The following is a 16,644-nucleotide window of genomic DNA, read 5'->3' as shown; positions in this document are numbered from 1 at the left end:
CCACAGTGAAGTCAGTACAAGCAGATGAAATAACTATGTAAACTAAAGCGACAGCACTAATAATAAAATAATACATAATAAAAAAACATGTTTAAATAAATCAAAAATATGAAAATTGTATTCACAGAAACCTTACAATAAAAGAACAAAGAAGAAGCCCACATTATTTAAAAAAAAATATGCATGGAAAGGGAATGTCATGCCCCATTTCCTGAGAGTTTTCCTAAGAGTTTCAAGATTTGTTTTTGTTTGTGTTGTGCAAATTTAGTCTCGTTGTGCGTGGCTTTTAGTTTGAAATTTGTAACCGGAAATATTGTGCATTCCACTTGCCTTGACCGGTGACCAGTCAAACCACGACAGAATCGTGCGGGCGGGCTAGTGTTTTTCAAGTTGGCTGAGTATCAGTAGGCGATAGACAGTAGAAGGCATACCAATAACAATGAAGATAGATTGTAACTGCTCAAGCTTTAATATTGGACCCACGTACCACCGCTGGGCAGAGGAGGACGCGAGCCATCACAAGCAGTGAACACCTGGTAATAAACATTAACACGTCGTTAGCTAACAGCTAGCAGTCAGACATACGTCCCGGAGGAGTGCCTTCACATTTACAGCCAGCGTTTTTCTTCCGTGAGCCAGTCAGACAACCTACCGGGAGACCCCCAGCGAAGCAAAGGTAACGTCAAGTGCCACGCAAACCCAATGACAACAACATAACACGAATGCTGCCTTCCACCGCCTGCTAATGCTGGCTAAACGCAGCTAACGTTAGCTCAATTTCCAATTCGCTCTGAGAGTCTGTGGCGAGTTCACAGACGTGACTCTGCAGTCGAGCAGTGCGTACTGTTATGTAATAAACCGGGCTAGCGACAGATAATTAGGAAGTCGAGCAGCTTCTCCATCCACGTAAGCTTCCCGTACGCCTTTTGCTTAACCCGGGGGGAACATTTTTTGGGACTAATCTTCATCTAGTTAAAAGTGTGTAACGCTAGCAGTTAACAGCGGTGCAGTTAGTACGCGATGTGCTACTGTATGCAGCAAAGTGGGGAATGGCTAGGGATGCTTGATTAGATTTTCCTGCAGCCACACTGTATCTGTGAGATTCATGGCGAAATGCGGTGACTTAGCAACCCCGCTGGCTGTGGTGTGATTCTAGAACAGCCTGCGGCGCTGAAGATGTTGCTGGCTGCTTGTCCTACCTGACCTCCCCTGCTGTCTACAAATTACCCCCCCCCCCCGCATCACCCTCAAACATATGATCCTGCTGCAGTGTTGCATGTCTGCAGCCTCCTCAGCCCCGGTGCTCTGTTACCACTTTCCCCTGACAGAAGCCAGCAGCAGAAACAGGAGACTGGCCTGTTCCTAATTGTGTCAGACAACGGATGCATCCGGCAGATCCTGGTCTGTTTTCAGATATCTGATATCAGATAACCTGTTATGTTAGTTATCCACTCCTGCTTGTATTTTTAATTTTTTTTGTAAAAGTCTCAACACAAACTTTTACAAGTGGTTGCCAGCATCCATTCTCTCCCTTTTAAAATGTTGGTTTTCTGGGCTTTTGCTCTGATTCCCGCCACAGATCCTTTGGCCCGTCATCAATGAAGTGTTGAATTGTGGGTCCCTCAAGAGATGACCTCCAGTGTATCTTGGCACTCTTAGCTGAATCCCCTCTCATATATAGTTAAAGAGACTGGGCTCCATGTTTGCCCTCCCAGTTTTCCTGCATGTTAAAAAGTTGTTGCCACTGATGGCAACCATTTATGTGGATCCTAAATTAGGTTTAATAGTGAGTAGCTAATTATTTATTTGAAGGCCTCACATATCAGTTTTCATGTATTTGCAATATAATAGTCCTGATAATAGGAATTGATTGACATGTAATTGACGTCAGGTCATTTGAGTCAATGAGGAAAGCACCAGTCAGTTGATTCTGTGAACCTGTGCCAACTCACATACTGTATTTCCATGTTTTCCATCCGCTGCTTATTTGCATGTCAATGAAGGGTCATCCCAGACTTTCCATGCCAAACTTTTGCTGAGGGGAGGATCGCAGTCACAACAGCGGCCGACTCATTTGACATCCAAATGGATTTTTCCTCTCTGCCCTTCTCCGACCTCAGCCTTTTGCCTGCTCACTGCTCTGGCAGACACACGCAGATCCACATTTGAATGCAGAATCTAATTTTGGGAGTACAAGTATAAATACTCGCAAGCAAAGGAAAACAGAAATAGATCATTTTTTTTGTTTGGGTTGTTTGCTCATGATGTAGGGAAAACACTGAACTGGAAAAGCAAACAGTATGCGACAGCAAATATGTTATTCTGGACTCAAGACCAGATTATAATGCAGCAGTGGCAATTTTTTGCAATTTCTATTTATTGTTACCCATTATGAAGCCTTTATGGAGAACTATGGCCAAGGAAAATGGGGCTTCAGTGGGACATTTACTGTGAGATGCACAGTTATGTTAGTGATGCTGATTCATTATGCCAAGTGCTGGGCCAGAGGACTAACTTGTCGCGAGGAGAGGTGCTGTTTCTTTGGATACCAGCCATTTAACAAGGCCTGGTATATTCCTGCTTTATATCAAGTATTCTTTCCTATGACACGTTAATGAGGTGCATGCATACAATTGGACACATCAGGGTTTAGTTGTGGGACATTATACTGTACATGTACCTCTACAGCTGGTTTCCAGAACTGAAAGGCGGAGCAGCCTTGTGTCCACAGTAGCTTTTATTTGCGTTTTATGTGTTTGCACATGAGAAATCTGATAATGTTGGTAATATTGGCAGGACAAAATGTGGTGAGTGCTAATCTGAGTTGATACCAGTGTAGGGTATAATCTATAAGCGTCGGGAAGTCTGCGTTTATTGTCGTTAATCACAGTATCAGTCTTCAAATGGCTTCACAGCAACCGCGTTATGAAACGATATAACCACCCCCTTAATTTCAGTCCCTTACTGAGCGAATATTCACCTGTCGGGCAAGGCACAGCGACAGCCTCGTCCCTTCCTGCCTCCGGACAGTCGCACTATTAGGAGCCATAACAAACGACCGCGTCACTCTTGAAGTTATTGAAATGCCAAGGCCAATGCATCAGCGAGGTGTAATCTGCCCAGCTGGGACACTCGGGCCACTGGCTGTGGTTTGGCTGATTGGATGCATTTGCTCTGACAAATGCCAGATGGGCTCGAAGTCAGATAAGACGCCTCACACTTCCCGTCGGTGAGGATTTGCCCAACAAGCGAGACAGGTTAGGCCTCGGCCCGCTTTACTTAAGCGTTCAACAGATTTTATTACCATCCAAAGCGGCCAGTTCATTGTCTCCGTTTTAATTATTCTGAGAAGCTGAACTACCCTCGGCTCCCGTACATCAAACAAAACTGAACAAACATGGCTTTAATATGCACCTGTCTCCAGTGATGAAAGGTTTCCAGTGTCGGCCTAGCATCAGGTCCACTGCTGAGCAGAGTTTATTTGATGAAGCAGCGTGGGAGCGTCAAGCCCCTTTTTTTGTGTCAAACTCCATTAACTTCAGTGTCCACCCTCATCGTCCCCCAGAGCATAGCTCCGGAAAAAGAGGAACCTTATTACTGCCCACCTGAACTCCAGCTTCCTTCTGCATCACAGAGAGATCTGCTGGTTTCAAGGCTGTACACCTAATGTGTGAAACTCAAGCAGAAGCAGCTTTAGATGCCGTGTTGGCCCGTGCTACAGATATAAAGTATGGGTATGTCTCGCTGACTCAAACCCTTAACAAACTGAGAATGACATCATGTCAAATGTCTGTCTAGATATTCAAGGACAACATCTTTGATCTACTGAAGCCATTTCCTCCAAAGCTGACGTGTGATCGTGGATCAGTTGTCGTTTCGACGCCTGTGACCATCCAGATTAGCGGTTCCCTGATCCAGTGTAAAACATGAACATGACTTCCTTAAAATGGCCTGACTCATCTTTCACTCACAGGATCTCAACCTACAGATCAGCAGAAAAAACAATGGACATTTTTTATCAGGGATCAACATCTATAAAGCATTAATGCCAATCTCCTATCGCATATATTTTACTTAATATCGGCGAATACCGATCGGCAGTAAAACTGTATTTCACGCTATGATGGTTAATCACAATTTACCCTCATGTGTGCCGAATCGTGTGTGTTCGGTGTGCAAGTCAGGTTAGGGTGAGGTTTGCCTGACCGAGGACATTCGTATCAAAATGTAGTACATTGAGAATCTTTTAGATAACACGACAACACCGGCACAACTCTCTCACCGACTCTCACTCACGTTTCCACCGCTGTCTCCCGGCAACAAGTCACGCGACACAATAACAAACAGAAAGCTAAAGAAAAAGCTTTTGTTTCTCTGTAGGGTTCTTTCTATAATGTTGTCTCTCTCACACTTACACACACTAATAACAATTGTTGTCCCCATCAGTCCCTTGGACACAAAAACATTTGAAAATACAGGCTGAAAAAGCCCAAAGTCACCCTTTAGGTGTGAAAGATCGTGACAAGTTAAACAAAGCATCCCTCCCAAACAGTGTGTTCCTTTGCTCTTTGGTTTAATCATTATGAGTCTTCTTTGTTTCCCACAAATGGTAAAATGAATCAGTCTCTGAGGAATCTTGCTTTGCTGCATAACTGTCATTAAAGCCACTTCCACAATTCACCCCTTAAAAAAACCAACCCCATTGTTTCTGAGCTCAGGAGTTGACTCATGCAATCCTGGCTTGGACCGTAGGTGTTGCCTCTGACCACACCTAGCTTTGTACTGAGGGCTGCACCACGGAAGATCTTCAAGAGGAGACGGTAAAACCAACTCCCTGGGTAAAATATTTGCCTGATGCTGAATGAATTAAACCCACTGTTCCAGCGACAATATATTGTTGTCTTCCTTGAACACAATGGAAACACAGGCCCGAGAGTATGCCTTTACTTTTGCTGTATTACTCTATTCGTGTGCTTTTTTCTTCTTTTTTTTAGTTATAGTGGCTTTAAATATTTTCCTGCAGGAACAAAGGCAATATACGTGTACTAAACAAAAGGAAGGATATCTCTGAGGGATGTTTGATCAGAAGGTATTTCAGTGACTGAGCAGTTGCTGCTTCCCAGTGCTGTAATGTTTTAGTTCCACTCCCACTGTTCCCCGTGTGTTGTCTTTGTCTCTCTATTTTAAAACAAGGGTGCAGCAATTATGCATGCTAGACAAGCCTGAGAGCCCAGCATGTTTTATGTTTTTCACAGGGTAACGATTGGCAACAGCAAAAGTTATGATCACAAAGCCCTTTTCCTCAACTACTTTATCAGCTTTCTTTCTTTTAACTCTGGGAGGAATCTAAGGAACAAGGTGGCCGAGGCTGCTCTTTTAGCTGCGTTTTCTATCCCCATGTAAAAGCAATTTCATGATATTTTCAAATACAGAGACAAACACTCGCACGTCTAAAAATCTACAGTGTCAAACCCAGAGCCTTGGCTCTTTTTCTGTAGCAGAGTCAATGTGTCAATTATCTTAACTTTCATATTGACACTAATAGTCATAAATACTATTTAATGTTTAATGATTCACTCCAAGATCTTATAAAGTTGTATGCAATTAGTCTATAAATGACTGAATTGGGTGGGCAATATGGCCTAAATCTACTTTCACGGTAAATGCCATTTCATATCACGGTGATGTTATGTATCACGACACAGTAATTGTTTTTTAAATTATTCTACCCTACTTCAATACTGTTGGATTTGCTCATCTTTTAATTAAAAAAAGCAGACTAAAACCTGTCAAAAGTTGTGTTCAGTTGTCAGGTCATGTAACTAGAGTTCGTCCTCATCTTGATGATCTGTTCTGTATTTACATCTTCTCTCTCCTCCTCCTCGTCTGCACAAATCTGGTTAGCCTGCCAGACATCACAAGATCACGCAATATCTCGCGAAATAACGCGAGAATAGCCACCGTAGTGTGAACAATATTGCCGTATCTCTACCGGTGGACACATTTCCACAGCTGCATGGTGTGTACACCGTCACATCCACAACCCTCGTTTGCAGTACGACTTTTCATCATGATCGTATCTAGTCTATGGAGGCATATCACTGTCAAAATCCGAGAGCGCAAATGAGATCCATGCGAGCGCGAAAATCAAACAAAACAAAATTCGCTCGCGAAGCTTAAACCTGCTCGGTCTATCCAAAGATGAGGATTGTAACCAATTAGATGTAGAGATACAATCAAGACTGGGTCCGCCCACTTACTGTCAAAAATAAAAACTTTTAAGCTTCGCGAGCGACTTTTGCTCGCGGAGTGCTCGGGCTTTGTTGTTGAGCTGAAGGAGTTCCGAGTGTTGTACATGCTCTGCTTCCTCGTGTCCTAATTCACTCACTCAGACTCCGGAGTCCTGTGCGCAGCTGCAGCTCTCGGAGGGATGCAAAGTGCATTGCTTTTCAATGATACAGATGTTTTTGTTTTGCCGAGCTCATGCTCAGAGAGTGTGTAAGCGCCCACGCCGACTTATGGTCAACAAAAACCTCACCAGCTTTTCAGCTTCCGACGGCGACGTATTCCAGCCGCACTTCTCCAAAAATCCCCAAAGGTCTAGCTGTATTAATCCCCTCAGACTAAGCCGCGGTCGGAGGGGAAAGGGACAGCGGCGGTGACGCAAACTCACACGTATACTCGAGTCGCATTATTCACACAGAATCTGCACTCGGTGGGTGTCACATCTCTCACGTAACGTCTTTGGGCCCAGATGATTTGGGCTGATCGTGACAGACCAGAGGGGAGGCAGGATAGAGTGACTGGGTGGCATTTAGCTCTTTTAAAGTAAATGTCTCTCCTATATATATTCCCAGAGTTACAAGCAGTCCTAATGCAAGGGTCAGTGTGATAATATTACTGCTTTGCCTGAAGTGCTGGCATAGAGGTGTCTTCATAAGTTTGACTCTTATCTAATTCTTGTGTTCTTATCAACATTTAAGCATTGTCTGAACATTCCTTTTATCGCCGCCTGTATCACTCTTATCACAACTAGATACAGTATCTTTGTCGGCCCATCTCTCCTCCTTCTATTCAGGTTGCATAGACTCTACTGAGTCTCTGGGCAGGAATTTGGCTGATAATTGAGCTTTTTCTTGGGGAAGAAAATGCAAATACATTTTTTAACTTTGAGGTATTGTTGGAGAATTGAGCCTTTGGCTGTGCCCTGTCATTCATCTCACTTATAAATCCAGCAGGACTTAGTGTGTGCCACACTCACCGCAGAACATTGTAGTCCACATTGTAGCAATCCACAGACAGAAGAGACAGACACAGTAGCTGTTATATGCTCTGCAAACCGCTGTTTTTACGTGCCCCCCCCTGCTGATTTTAGAGAATTCATTTCATTCCCACATTGTCCCGTCACTGCGACGATTCGACTGTGAGATTGGCAGTCGACTAATAAGGGTCACCCCTAGTAGTCATATAAAAAAAAATGTCTCTTAAAATCCAATATAAGCAGTCTATATTTATATTATTGATACTAGATTAGCTTTGTTAGCACACCACTGTGTAATTCACTTTAATACGATGCATCTCCCTCCTGAGCGATAATGTGAGAGGGCGAGATCGAATGTTTATTTTGTTCTCTGTTGAGATTATATTTAGGAAATGTCTCTGTACATTTCTGAAAGGGCATTTGACAGATTTCCCCGACGAGATGTTTAATGTCATGTTTAAGGAATGTTACCGTGCACGGAAATATAGTAGAAAGTGTGTAGAGTCTTTTCCCAGGATTACTAGCGCACCAACTTTAGCTCAGCCTCTTCTCCCCTCAGGAACACAGCTGGGTGCTTTTGTCTGCAGCATGTTTCCCCTGCAGCTGGACCAAAACACACACCACACATGTAATAACACAGGAACACACACATCATGCACGTTGACGCACACACACAGACACACTCCAATCACACAGACAAGCAGACTGCTCATGGTCTTGATCTTAAAATATGAAATATGAAAATGCCCAGCTGTGCTTCCTCATGTTCCTCAATTATTCCGCAGAATTGTTCCGGGTCAGAGCCTGATAACCAAGACGTTTGAAGACATCACAGTGGGCTCTGATGACGTTATGACGTTGGACATTTATCATTATTGTACAAATATTCCAGACTGATTGAAAGAAAACCGTTAAATGAATAATTGATGGGTGTAGCCCTGTTCCACATAAATCATCCCCACACCCAACTTCGTACTCGACCTTCATTTTGACCTCAACCTACACATCTGTAAAGTTTGACAGATGTGACAAAATCTGTGCACAGACATACAGAAATAGAAACACCTGGCAAACTTGTGTCTTTATGGCACATTTTGCCATGATGACACACACACTGAAAACGATACCAGCGCCGCGGCTAGCAAATATAATACTATTATATATTTTCTTTTAATTGTCCTAGCGACAGATCATAAAACTCTGTGTAGCCCTGCAATAAAACAGTCAACTTCTCCTTCATGTTGACTATAGACGGTTATTAACAGAAGAGTCACTGGTCACATGACACGTGTGTTGCTGCACAGCCCTCGTGCCCTGAATAATAGGCATTTTGGAACGCTAGTGCCGCCGCTCTAGGTTGTATCAAAGTTGTTGCTTGGTGGCAGGTCACAGGCTGGTCTCCCTGTGTCAGGTGTTCTAGGTTTCCCTCAGGAACGTGGTTAGCAGAGCAGTCATTCAATTCATTTTATTTCACATATGGAGTCAGAAAAGCCCTACAAACAGATCTCTTGTGCCACACAAACAACTGTAACAGGTGATATACTGGGTCACATTTAAGCTAGTCCCCATGGAGGATTAAACACATGATATTCTTCTTTAGAGGAATGATATCAATATGTCACTTATTCGGGTGTTTTTATGCTGTGTGTGTGTGTGTGTGTGTTTGAGGACTCTGTTGGGGTTGCACGACTACAATACATTGAGGTCACATCCAGTTGGGAATGCCTTATAAAAATCTGTCATTGCACACACACACAGAGGGAGCTCTGACTGCTGCCGACACCGGTAGCCCTGCAGCGATAGCCTACATTTCAGAGGAGGAGGAAGAAAAAATATGGTGATGTCACCTCTATGTCTCTCTCTCTCTCTCTCACTCTCTCTCTCTCTCTCTCCCCTCTCGTCCTCTCTCTCGTCCTCTCTCTCTCTCGTCTTCTCTCAGAGGCTGTGTTGTGAATGTAATGGTGCTTTCTGCTCCCCGAGCTGCATGAGGTAGGTCCTTTTATTCACCTCCCCTGCGCTCTCTTGCACACGTGCATGCCGCGTCGGTCCGTTTTGCCGCCGCTCTCCCGAGTTTGTGTGCTAGAATGTACCTGCGCCTGATCTGGATGAACGTAGTCTGCTTATGTTCTCGTGTGTGGAAATAGTTTCACTCTGGAGGCTCCTGGCTGTTTTCATGCTGTGTGTCTGTGTGTTGGAAGGCTGCGTTGGGGCGACAGATGCTAATACGTTGAGGTCACATCGCGCCACAGCCCGATGGGTTGTCCTGAATGTGCTGACTTCTCAGCTTCACATCTTCTCTCTCTCTTTTTCTGTTATGCAAGAGACATCACGCACACATACAGACGTATGATTCCACTCGGGCTGTGTGCGTCACACACATCTCTCCCCGTGCAGCTCTCTTGCTCCGTTCTCTCCCGATGTTTTCCTCTCCGTCTCCGTGGCAGGGATCGTTTCGTTATGAGCCAATAGTGAGTCAAAAAGCCGAGCAGCCGCAGCGTTTCTCCCATAAGGGGGGTCGCAGCGCTCCGAGGTCACCGCCGTCTCCTTGACTTCGCAGGGGTTCACACCTTTTCCCGGCGCTCATCAGCATTCCCATCCACACTCCGTTCTGATGGATCAGATAAATGTGTGTTCGTGAGCGCCGAGTCACCTTGTTGCATTCCGAAAGCCTTTTAATTTTGCAAGGTGACACACTTGATGCTGCTGCTCCCACATTACAGGGTAATATAGAGGGGGTCTAATGGAAGGAAAAGAGACGCTCTATCATGTGGGAGGTTTTGCTGTCAGAGATGATATTGAAGCACCACGGGAGCACTGTTTTGATAATACCACTCATTATATAACTCTGAATCAGGTTTATTTAAATGGTATCAGTCTGTAGTTGAGCAGGGCTCCATTTGGCTATGCTGGTTGTGCCGCATGTCATCCAGTGGCAAGGACGTGGAAACCAGCTTTGATGAGCTGCATGTAGCACACGACGTTCTAAATGTCTCCTACTGTCAACAAATCCCATGAAAAGACAGAATCAACGAGTGGATCCTTCTAACAAGCATTGTTTGTGCACCCGGAGCCTGACAGGTCTTATTTCTCTGTGCCATATAGAGCTCTACTGTTGCCCAACAAATATTAAAAGCACGTCAATGAGCCACTCGCATGTTCCTTTATCACTGTAGAGCAGACACTCGCTGTAGTTTATTTAGACTCAATAACGAGCACACCGTCCGACTGCTGGAAATACTCACCAGAATGTGTATTAGGGGGGCTGAATGATAGTCACCAAGAAATACCCTTTTAAACTCAGCTGTTTAATACAATGGTTTAGTATTTTCTTTTAATTAAAGTATATATTTGTGAACTTTTTTCTTCAGGAAGAACCTATAGGATTGGGTCTGACAGGAAAACGTGGAGGACGTTCAGAGAGACGGACTAACGTTTGGTCTTTTTGTGACTACAGAATAACAGTAGCCGTATCCTTTAACTGCTGCCTGTTTAAATGTTTGCAGCTGTAATTTAGTTTGGCCTTTGAACAGTTGCAACTGTTGGTGAAGGCAGTACTTTTCCCGCAGCTCGACCGATATATCGTCCTGTATTAGCCTAGCCTGGAGAGTAGGGAAGTTACCCAAAGACGAGCCAACGCAAAGTGAGTCAGCCTGCTTTATTCAAGACCGTTTTAATATCATTTCTGCTTTATTAGATCGGTACACCGTGTGCACTCTCTCCTGCCATATCTTCAGGACGCTCCCAGAAGCTCTAATGGGGAGAGGACAGAAATGATGTAAAGTTATCTTGTATTCATGAAAACAGGATCTGTTCAAGGATGAGATTTAATCCGTGCTACAGGAATGGCTGCCAGATGATTTTTTAATTGTGCAATGCTGTAAGTCTCATGAATGAATCATCTGTAAGTGTCCTGACTCTGCTCTTTACATTGAAAGTAATCCTACTCTCTGTGTTTGAGTCTCTGTACAGTATCAGATTTCTGTAGATTTCCTTGCCAGGGTGGGGGGTGGAAAGTGATTGTTATTCTGGTGAACCGGTGTTGGGTTCTCTGCGGTCCAATCCTCTGCCTCTACTTACATGGTTGATTAATAGTCCTCGCTCCCTGACCTACATGGCTTAATTCTGTTCAAAGATGTCTCCCCCCTGAGCACGACACCAAACTGGGACAGGCAGAAGATTACGTCAGACCCCGAGACTTGAATGTCTTCCCTCCCCATGTCCTGTTGTTCTCATTTCCATCGAGAGCATAGTTGGTCCATCAGCCTGCATCCTGACAAGCTGGCATTTCTAGTATCGCCTCATGTTTGATATGCCTCTGCACAGGAAATTACATCTAGCCTGCTTGGGCTATCTGTCTGTATTTTTGTGAGTCAGTGGTCTTAATGGTATGTCTGTCTGTTTTCCATGTAATAATTAGCTCAAAGTCTTCACATTGAGCGTTCAGACTGAAAGCAGCTGTGTTGGTGAGAACATGTTGCGTCAGGTAACATTATACCTGTTGAACTTCGGCATGCTAGCATCGTCACTGCGCGTGTGTTAGCATGCTGACATTGGCATTAAGGCCAAAGCAAAGCTATGCCTAACGATAGCCTCACAGAGCCGCTAGCACGACTGCAGACTCTTGTTTTCAGCCATTCATTCATGTCTGTGTGCTTAGTCCTGCCCTTCATACCCGTAGTCACGCTCCAGCTCCAGCTCTGTTCAGTCATCCTCATAAGACTTCATCAAACTGTGCCTGTGGCTACAGTATCTGGCGTCTTTGGAGTCAGCACAGGTGTCAAAGAAGCAATTTATTAGCAAACAATAGTGATACTTAATGGTGGTTTGTTGTACACGGGTTCGCACACTTATGATATATGATGATATTTGTTATTATTTATGGAAATAATTGCATTTTGTTTCTTTAGAGATGTACATTTCAAGTGTAATATAATTTCTATTTTGGCTGTGGAGAAAAGAGGTGAAAAACTTTGAAATGACATTTCTTTTCCAAATATTCTTAATTGCTGAGATCAAGCATGGCTGTTACTGCTAACTCTGAATGAATCACATCACACCAACATTATGGGGCAGGCTACTGCTCCCAAAACACATGTAGGTCTATATTTAGTTTTCATTCTTATTTGGAGCCAATAAACATCCGTTGTCTTTTCTTTCTTAAGATATTGGAATAGCATTGACATTGGCAATATTAAAAACTGGTAGAATCATGTTTATTTTTATTTTTTTAATACTGTCCTATAATTCCAGCAATGCAAACCCCCCACGAAAAAATACCTTGGCATATATTTCTGGTCATGTCGCCCTCCCCTAGTTGAAGGAGAGATTGAATCCTCAGACAGAAACACACTGTGCTTTGGTGTTTTCATTTTTATTACCGAAGTGGGGAAAAAAGATATCAAGGACCAACATGGGACATCGTCAGAAAGTCATGCTTTGCTTTTTATCATCGAGCATGGTGGCGCCCCGTCAGTCTCACTTAACCACGGGGTAATCATTCCTCAGCCTCCACAGATCTGCCTCTCGAGAGCGGACTGCATCATCACCACAATCGGCTTAGGGCCCTGAAATGATTGCTGTCCTCTCTTGCCCTTGAGTTGAGCCCTAATCTACCGGAAAAACAATCAAAGTAAAAACTGCGGCACATTCAAAACAATAGCAACAAGCAGTCCAAACAAATCTTTCCTGGTTCTCATTATTTTCAAACCGAGCATTATGTAATCATCGTAATGCATTTTGTCGTTGAAACAAACTTGTATGCATCATATTTTTGGGATATTTGGCAGACAACAGCAAATTATGCTCTACAAGGCTCCTATTGAACTCCTATTCAAAACTGCGGAAATACAGAAAAAAGGTTTATATTATATACTAAGCCAGCATCATCATCCAGAGGGACATGACATAGATACACTTTGAGGGAGTTCAGTTGTACTTGCCGGAGATGCTGTGACGTCATTCTGAACTTTTTGGATTAGTTTTTTGTGGTATTGTCTCATAAATCCACCACTCGGCCGTCGTCCCATTCGTCTCTCAAAATATGCAGCACAAAGAATGGTTTCTTTTATCAAGACTGAAAAGATGCGTTGGCCTTTTTTTTTTTTGTTGCCAGTGATGCGTATTCACACACCTTTGCATTTACTCGCACTACAAGCGCACGTTATCCCAAAAGCTTCCCTGCCATCTTTTGGCTCTGTGGAGGAACCCCTCAGCCAGTGTTTCCGGCTTTGTTTTCAGAGCCACTGCCAAACCACAAGTTTAGGATTCCCTGTGCGTTTGCCCTCTATTTTTGGCAATGATTCATAGCTCTTAGCTGACAGACCGCTGTGGTACGGCTGAAACAGATTGGTATGGGCCAGCTTGTGCAAAGGGGGCCGGGTGTCACTAAAGTGTGGGAGAACGATAGAACAATAGAGCCGTAGCAGAGTGGATGTCTGTCACTGGATAGTCCATTGTTTAGTGAAGTGGAGTCTCCAACATGCCCATAATCAGTTTGCTATGAAAATAGACAAAAAAGCTTAAATAGGCCCAAATAATTTGACTATAAAAGAGTAAGATTAAGAGTCGCTGTATACTTAGGCACAGCTTAGCTAAATGCTAACATCATGCTACCATACAGATGTTATGCATGTATATTGTTCACCATTAAACTCTTTGTTTAGGATTGTTACTATGTAAACATTTGATAATTAGCACCAAACGCAAAGTGCAGCCGAGGCTCATGGGGAATACCATTAGTTGTGCATTTGATTTGATCTTAAACTGAAAATATTGGACGCATTTTTCTTTTCTTTTTTTTAATCAAGCACGAACATCTGTACTAAAATGTAATGGCAATCCATCCAAAAGCTGTCGAGACTTTTTTTTTGGGATCCATGCCATGTCCCCATGAGGGAAGCTGCTTATTTAGGGCAACTTCAGAGCTAATATGTATTTAGTCATCCTAAATATAAACTGGAGCAGAGGGTGAAGCATATGTTGCACATGGAGTGTCAACTAAATACGAAAAACGTAAGTCAGTGGCCCAGAGCTAACTCTAGACCCGGTGATGAGAAAAAACACTAAACGTATCCCAGAGGGACATCAGTTGTCATCGCTACAACTTCAGAGACTGTATATAATAGCAGCAAAAGATGAAGGAATAAAACAAAATAAATAGTCTTCCTCCCTTACACCGCTAGTCACGGGCCTGGATTTCTGTGTTGTTTCCCCGCCTCAGCTGTGCGGCCCCAGCTCCAGGCCGAGTCCTGGACTGATTGGTAAAGCTGGTTTTGAGAAAGAGTGGAAAGCATCTGTCTCAGCGTGACGGGGTCCTTGAGACTCGAGGCCAGATGAAGTGTGTGTGCCGGCCGGAGCCAAGAGGCTGTTTGAGCGCTGGAGCATTACATTGGTAGAATGACTGGCGGGGGGGGGGGGGGGGGGGGGGTCTGGGTCTGGTGACCTTCTCCTTGTCCGAATGTCCTCGTCTGATATTAGGCACTACTTGTCTCTCAAGAGTCTCCTGGAGCCGCTTGCTTCCTTCTAGTACCTTCTTGGCACCTTTCAAACGAAACTCTGGAAAAGCTGCCGAGCTTTTTCCTAAATGCTGCTCGGACTGACAATTTGGGGTCAGTTGGTCTATTGGTCGGTCGATATGCTCTTGTACGACCAAATTCTCCTTGGTTTGCTTCTTAATCTGATCACTTCGGGGGGGCGGGAGGGGCATGTGTGCGTTATTAAAGCATACATTTTGCACTATTTGAGTTCTCAATTTCTAATTGAGCCAATTCAATACTGTCTGCTGCTGTCGACAACATATTACAAAGAGAGGGCATCTGCAGTGTTGAGCCTCAACTCACAGTAGTCTGTCTTTCTCAGGTGGCCTCTCGTGGCCACGTAGTCCGACAAGGTGTCATCTCAGTTGGATCCACAGAGTTCATACCATTAATATATCCACACAAAACCGCAATCAGCACAAGTGTCTGCCTCTCATCATTTTAAAAGCATTTTCAGAAGGACCACGTGTTGGCAGGCAGCTGCTCCACCCAGAATAATCTCCCCGGAAGCATAGAGTGTAATTAACAGATGGCCCCACTTGTTCATGAACTCATGTTGAGGATTTGGTGTAGTGTTGGCATTAGTGGCGTTACAGTGACGGACAGTTGGGTCAGGCCTGTGTTTTTATTGTGTGCTTGTGCAGCGACTGCATGGAGAGCAAAAATATTTTGACCATTCAAGGGCTAATTAACAAACCTTTACATCAAAATAAGACCTAAAATCAGATTCTTCTTCACCTTTATTCAGTCTGTTTTTGTTTTGCCCATCTGCTCTACAGTGTGTTACTCTGCTGCTCTGGACTGTAGCCGCAGCTATCAGGCTTCCAACACTTCCCCAAAAGTGAAGCCACAACATCTGGATCGTTGCCTTCCGTTTGATTTCATATGTGGCAGAATGTTCTGAGAGGAGCACGCATCTTAAACGTAAATGACGCAGTGGGAAGCCAAAATCTTGATCCCGATTCATATTTGGTTACTTGTGCAGCCCTAGCTACAACTAATGATTACTCTAATTAAAGTTAAGGTGCGTTCACACCAAACGTTTGGTGGAATGGCATCATTCATGCCGCGTTACTCGCGCTGGACCATTTTTGGTCATTCGCGCGAATCGCGCCATTCCAGCAAGACGTGCAGGAGAGGGTGAGTGGCTTATCGCTGGAAATGATTGGACATTTTTTTACTTAAATCAATTATCAAAATAGTTCCCAATTAATTTTCTGTCAATCGAAAAATCAATCAATTAATTCACCTCTACTATTGCTAAAAATCAGCAGATGAGGCCATCAAAGTATCATAAATTCTAATAATAATTGGGGCAAAGCGTTGCAGTGAAGTGGCTGTTTGATATGGAATAGATTTAATCCCTGAAGGTTCTTAGTAGTAGTAGTATGATAGTATAAATATTTCTGTGTGTATTCCCTTGTGTCTTATACACATGCCTCAATGCTTATGTGGTTTGTCACACTGGTTTATTAGTAAAGCAACTTTATTTTTCACACAGTGTTTTTTTATTACATCAGAGCAAGACTTGTCCTGTAACATGCCACCCTAAATATACCAAGAACAGTAAGTAATTCAAATTCCTGCGAGTAAAGTAACTTCCGGCTTGTACCCTCACTGATGTAGCCTGGAGTAACTTCCCAGCAGGTCAGTGGAGCAGCCAGCAGAAACCTTCCTTGGATAGATGAAGGTTAAAAACCGTGTCACGCTCCAAGACTTCAAGAGGGAAAACAAGCTGAGGCCAGACAGAAAAATATAAACTGAAAGAATGGATTTTTTTCAGGAAAAGGAGCAGACATCGCTGGCTTATGCTCCACCCTCTCCTGCTCGCACTAGAAACAGGCTGTT

General features: G+C 43.8%; 1 protein-coding gene across 2 annotated transcripts in view; it reads left to right on the top strand.

The window, feature by feature from the left end:
* Positions 1–379: 379 nt before the first annotated feature.
* osbpl8 (oxysterol binding protein-like 8) overlaps positions 380–16,644 on the top strand; it is a 77,227-nt gene continuing 60,962 nt past the window's right edge. For both annotated transcript variants that reach the window (XM_079183898.1, XM_079183897.1), the window contains exon 1: positions 380–676. The gene's annotated coding sequence lies outside the window, so the exon portion shown is untranslated. The remainder of the gene's footprint in view (positions 677–16,644) is intronic.

Source organism: Pholis gunnellus (assembly GCF_910591455.1).
Source record: "Pholis gunnellus genome assembly, chromosome: 22".
Classification (NCBI taxonomy): Eukaryota; Metazoa; Chordata; class Actinopteri; order Perciformes; family Pholidae; genus Pholis; species Pholis gunnellus.
Note: the sequence above shows the minus strand (reverse complement) of the source record. Positions and strands in the feature narration are given on the sequence as shown.